This window comes from Aptenodytes forsteri, unplaced genomic scaffold (genome assembly GCF_000699145.1).
Source record: "Aptenodytes forsteri isolate BGI_AS27 unplaced genomic scaffold, ASM69914v1 Scaffold80, whole genome shotgun sequence".
Lineage (NCBI taxonomy): Eukaryota > Metazoa > Chordata > Aves > Sphenisciformes > Spheniscidae > Aptenodytes > Aptenodytes forsteri.
In genome coordinates this window covers 2,320,653-2,327,232 of record NW_008795026.1, presented here as the reverse complement: position 1 = coordinate 2,327,232, position 6,580 = coordinate 2,320,653, and positions in this window count along the sequence as shown.

Here is a 6,580-nt window from a genome sequence, read left to right as displayed (position 1 = left end):
TAGTGCTCACTGTGTTCCTCTGTCTTCATCCACGGGCTTTGAAGGATGTAATATTCCTGCGTCTGGTTCAGTCTCACTTTATTGACTCTTTGCACTCACTTCTGCCAATGTCAGATTAAGAAGGCATTTTCTTCAGAGCAGGGCTATCTGCATGGCATGAAAACAAGAAAATAAGGAGGGCCAGGGATAGACAGAAGCATTGGTGCGGTTGTGGCATCTGCGTTGTTTCATTGTTAGCATCCTACCTGGCATGGTTTGGCCTAGCACTCTTTTAGATCATGCCTGGGCACAACTCGGGTGATAGCACAGTCCAGAGATTGTTTCCAGTGGATGGTAAGGATGAGGCTGGGCTCTTTCTGGGGGAAAGAGAAGCTAACCATACGGACAGGAACTGTCTCTAACATTTGCTCTTGCAGCCACAGAATGGGCCCTTGCCCATTTTGATCTGCTAGGGCAAATGTAAGCTTTGGCCCTGATCCCATTCTCAGAAAGCCCATCCTGTTGGTTTGGGTTTTGGGTTGAACTGAATGCGAAACGATACTTCCACAAAGCTGAGAGACTAGAAAGAAACGCTAAGAAGATCATGTTGAATAACAGGAGGAACTGGAACACATCGAGAACTTTGTTGTTGTTTCAAAAAAACACTGGTAGAAAGACAGTCTTCTATTCATTTCTCAGAGGAAGGTTTGTCTCTTGGTGTATATCTGTAACAGAGCTGACCATATTTCCTTAAGTTTAATGTGAAGAGTAACACAGGAGGGCACAGCAAAAACCATACCACCACAATTTTTGACAGCAGAGCACTCTGGCTTGCCACTCCCAGAAAAGTTCCGTAGATCCCATGGATCTTCTGCTACGGCTCCTGTGACGTGGCTGCTCTCCTTATCATCTACCCTTCCAAAGCTTGATTCCAATAGCCTTAATGCATTGTGTTAGCACTGGGATCATTAGAAGTATGCAATAATATCTTCCATTGAAATAACAGAAATGAATGACATCAACAACACTCATTCAGCTGCTAGTGTTTGTATTAACATCCATGCATCTTTAAAATCATCACGGAAACTACATTCTGCTATGAGAGATTATTTTACCACACCTAGGAAGCTGAAGAAGAAAATGAACTTTGAGATCCTTTACGTGTTCTCAGCTCTTTAGTATATACGGAGGGACTAACAGTGTGCTCGTAAAGTAAGTCATGGACCTCATTCCTTTCTTATTTGGAGTCCAGCTGTGAATAGTACAACATTTAGTTATGTGGTTCCTTGCAATATGCAGAAATACAACCACCAATAACCAAAAATCAATTATAATGTCCCCTCAGCAAAAGACTATATATATATTTTTAAGTGAGATTTAGGCTGCTTTAAATGAAGGAAATAAAATCATCAATGAAGTGTACTATAACCAGATGATACAACCATGCAAGAAGCTTAACATCCTAGGGAAAAACAGTTTGTGATGGCATAAAAACAGGTTTAGCTAAAGGAGTGCAGTCAGGCCTTGTTGTAACTCAAATCATCTTTGAGAAACACATAGCACGGGATTCATCTCACCACAGATGAATGTTAAAGGTCAACCTAAATCAGATGTCTAATCTAGCTAGGATTTATCTTATTTGATTTCAGGGTTTGATTCATTTGCTCACACACAGGAATCTAGGTCCATTTACCTGGGTAGCCTCAACCTGCCATGCCTTCAGTGCCCATGTTTCATATCTGCCAGCCTCCTGTGAATGTTAAATATACTTAGGCATCTCAGTTGGCACTGGTCACCTATCATTGGGCAACTTAACTGAGCCTTGAGTTGTATGAAGTTATACGGAATCTTAGCCTATACAGTCAATGCAGTCTAAAGAACCATTCAATGGACTAAATGAAGGTGCCTTTTTAGATGATTATTGACCCAAATGGAAGTTTAAACATCCAATCTGCATCTAGACACCTACATGTTGATATCTCAATTTCTTAATGTCTTTAACAAACTCCACTTCTCATCTCCCTTTGAAGTCACTTAAAAGAGAGAGAATGGCTTAGGACGCAGTACCTCCCACCACAATATAGTACAAATGAGTTTCTAACAGGAACTTTCTATCTCATTCCCATAACTGTAAAGGAAGCCCAGCTAATTAGTTTAGATGGCTATTACCCACAGCAGGAGCTCACTTTTCCAGCTTACACATCCAGATAGATGCCTACATTAGGTGTCCATACCAGTGTGTGGAAATTCACCCCTAAAGTAAACATCCACATCTGAGCGATCATCCTATCCTTCTTTTAGAGACGGTGGTGATGAGTATGCCCTGAGGAACTGATTATCTTGTCCTCTGTAGACATCTAAATTATGTCAGGCAAATTCCATTCAACGGTGTCTGTGACTGTGAAAATAACCTGAAATAATCAGTTTACATCTACACTTTTAATGTCTGAAATTAGATGAGAAAAGTGCTACTGTAGGAGTGTGAGATGAGCTAGCTGTCTGAGCCCCCTCTACACTCAGTGGAGAAATCGGTATAATCAAAGAGAAAAGTCTGGACAAAAGTCACCCTTCTTTCTGTTAAACATAAAAGAAGCAGTGACCAGTATACACTAGTTACTGAATTTCTGTATTGTTAAAAATAGCTTACTCATGTTTACCCATCTTTTATTTTGTAGACTTAACCTACGCCTAGGAGAAACAGGGATCTTTTCTTGGCCCTTATGAGGGGAGCAAGCCTAGTCTTAAAACCACATTTTAGTGAGTAAAAATCAGTGTTGTTCTACTCATCTTGAAAAACAAACAGAAATTAATTTGAGTTGAGATAGCCAGAGGACAGCAAGAAAACAAATGAATAATATAATGCATAAAACTATTTTTGAGGACAGGAACAGCTGGTTTGTCAACTCTTTAGAGACTATTAATAGGAATGAAGATTGCGTTGTGTATCACTGGAAAAAGTAACTTCCCTTAGGTTTGAAAAAATGAATTTCTTATTCAACAAATAAGATACAATAGAAATAGAGAGGGATCACTGGCAGATTTTTTTTTTAAGTAGAAATACTGAAAAGATGAAAGGAGTTTATTTTTAAAAGAATCTAAATAGTATGTTTGTGGTAGATAAGTACAGATAAGATATATTTTTCAAATTCAGAAAGCATCTTAGATGCTGGGGTGGAATTAAGTTTATAGATTAAAACATGTGGGACAGAATCTACATGAGCCAAGTGTCCACGACTGCATGACAAAATTCTGCCTATATTTCTCTGGTGTCCCTGGAGTCAGGCCAGGTAGCAGTATCAGAATATGGGTACATATGGAGTCAGAGCCCCAGGACACAGCAGGAGCCAAGAAAAGCAGTAAGTAAATAACACAGCTAGTGTATACAAAGAAAATGAATTGGACAAATTATCCTCATGCAGCTCTAAGTACTTGTTTTCTGATATTTAGTGCCTGACCTCTTTAGTACCTCAACCACAACCCATTTCTTCAGTTGTTTTATCTCCCTGCTTTCACCCCTGCTTTCCCTCAAACATCACACAGAGATCACTCTCACGAATAAAACTTCCATCCTTTTTATATATCGTCCATTTTTTGGTTACAGTGAAGCTTTGTTTTTAATTATAGTTGCAATATGTTACTCAGTAATGTCATGTTCTGTCTAACCACTGGATTACATGCTTTCAGTAATCACAGCCTTCTTCCCATACTTTCCAAGGCATTTTGTTTTGCATCTTTAGTCAGATTTATCAAAATATTGTTTAGAAATGTCAATAGATTCACCTTTATTCTCTGGCTGATGGCTCATATTGCAATGTGGTGCTGGTGCACTATACTTTTGCTGTCTAAGGAGGTACTTGTATATGCACACAGAGGAAATGCAGTTGCATTTCAGAAAGATTTTTGTTATAGAAAAGCCTTATTCAGGTGGCATATGGTATCGAAAAAACATTCTCCAGTTTCTACAAAGGTTCTAAGCAGCTCAGTAAATGTCAAGTCATTTTCATTAAATGGCATCAATTGATTCAGAATATCCTTGGTGGGGATTAGGAAGAATCTCAGGTCTATTGCTTCATTGATTTAGTTTCATACCATCATGATGGCTAGATCGCTTGTTGATGCTAACAAGAGGACATTTTTATGCACATCAGAGTTATGTTCTGAGCCCAGATCGGTGTTGTAGAGCAGTAGAAAAACAGAGCTGGTTCTTATCTTAGATTAGTTATCCTATAATTGCTGAAGAGAAAAAAAAATTGCTTAGTTATAGCCAGCTTATCAGGCAAGGAACCATCTTGTGATAAAAAGTAGAAAAATACGTCAGAGCATCCAAGACATTATGAGAAGTATGGGTACTTCCCTGTATTATTTCATTATTGGATCTTCTTTGGGTACATACAGAGAAATAACAAAGAGTAGAATGAAGAAAATAAATGAATATGATAAACAGAAATTAGGTTTTAGCCTAAATAAGGTTTTAGCCTACAAAAGGATCTGTTTAAAGTAATGAAGGGATATAAGTAGACTAAGGAACTTAGAGACTTTAATGTAGGCGAGGTTTATAACATTAACTACAGTGAGTTGTTACAAAAACCCAACAAGAGTGGGCTTTGTTTTCTTTATTAGCATGGACAACAACTCTTACAAGAGGAGTTTCCAGTTAATTAATTTAAAGCTCAAGGATTGGAATGTGGCCTGGTTTTTAGATCAGCTGGAGATCAGATAGGAAAAGCAGATGGAGGGGAGAAAATATATAGAAGGAAGGAAGCACTGAGAGACCATGTCTTCTCGAAGAAGCAATGCCTTCTCCTAAGGACCGCTTATGAACACGCATGTCAAGAAACTACACAAAAAAATACTAAAAAAATGGTTCTTACTTGGTTTTGTTCCAAACTAGAAGACTGGTTATGATGACCTAAAAGACTTCCTCAAAGTGACCTGCGAGGCCTTAAATAATGGAATCCAGTTGAAATATTGTGGACTGGAATGCCGTGCTGATATTCATTTAATTGCATCTTTGTGTTTACAGTGTGACTCCTGAGAGTGAGAGCAATTTTTTTTTTTTGAAACACAGCAACCAAATGCCTGAGCAAGGTGACCTGACTTGGAAATTTGACCTGTTTTGTGGGTTGGGGCTAGATCTCCATAGGTCCCTTCTGACCTAAATTTTTCTGTTATTCTATGATCTCGTATACTCAAGTTGGTTGAATACTGTTCAGCAGAAATTATAATCTGTTCCTCTCCTGGGGGTATTTGATAGGCCTCTACTTTGCATTTCCCTTTGCATTAGAATTAGGAACTGCATGATAGCATGTGGTGCCTGCCTTGTAGTGGGATCCTAAAAATTATTCTAGTGTGTTGAGAACCACCTTATTGACTAGTGAGAGTTGGCTACAGCTTTAACTCATCTATTATAGATGGGGAAAAACAGTCAAAACCAGACTTCAAATTATTTTTTGGGGTTATAATCTCTTTATTTTATAACAAACTTGATTTTTGGAGTAGCATTTGAGGCTTATTTGTGCAGGTAAGTGATGAGATGCCATTACACACTAATGAAAGACAAACATATAGAAAAGGGAAGGTATATGAGAATTAGGTTACGAATGTTATCCCACAAATCTATGCCTTTGTCCCCCTCTTTATTCTGCACAGGTTGTAGAACTGACTGCCTCTCTAGCATGAGCCTGGGGATACTAATTGATTTTATACCCAATTTCCTTTGATTTGCAAGACTAAGGTGGGGTACATCCTGATAAAAAACCACCCGCATTTCAGCATTTTAATACAGCTGTCCACATATGTACGAGTTGTCTAGATTCCCATTACAACAGAGTGATTTGGTCAGGACTATCAGGGTGCAAAGAGAGAAATTAATCGATACCACTGACACGACTCAGTTTCTTAAACATAAGTAGGGAATGCCACTCAAGGTGCCCTTGTATATCTGAAATATCTAGGTGGAGCTGACAAACATGAAATAGGACTTATAGGAGAGCTATACACTTATGAAGAAAGCAGAAAAAATATATATTTCCTCAAATGGCATTAGATGCCTATTTTGGAGTAACTTAGGTGAGCCCTGGATCTCTGCTGACTATACAGTACTCCTGTGTTTAACACCATTGGGAAATAATGACTGATAAACAGGATATGAAATAGCACTTAAATCTTACCAAGAAAAAATGCTGTTGTCATGCCCACAATTCCTGCTCTCCCAGGCCCTGAAAATAACTTGGTGCAATAGTACTGTGGCAAAACCCAGAACTGGTGCCTAGGTCCTACGAACCCTGACATTTAAAAAATTACTGTCGTTTTTTTGCCTCTTTTTTTTTCCCCCACAAAATCCAAGCTGTAGGCAAGAAAAGCTTTAGCTTTTACCTATTGCACCAAGAAATAAAGCTACATTCGAGGCGTCTTTGTAACACAAAGGCCAGAAAGACCTTACGCAGCTTGTGGAGCAAGTCCTCTTGTCACTGCTCAAAATTTTCCATCCGAGAGACGGGGGGGTGCCAAAACCCAGAAACTCCATCTCTGAGAGTCCCTAGGGAATACCACACTGTCAGACCCGCTGAAAACCCGGGTTCTTTGAAAACCCGCTGCCACT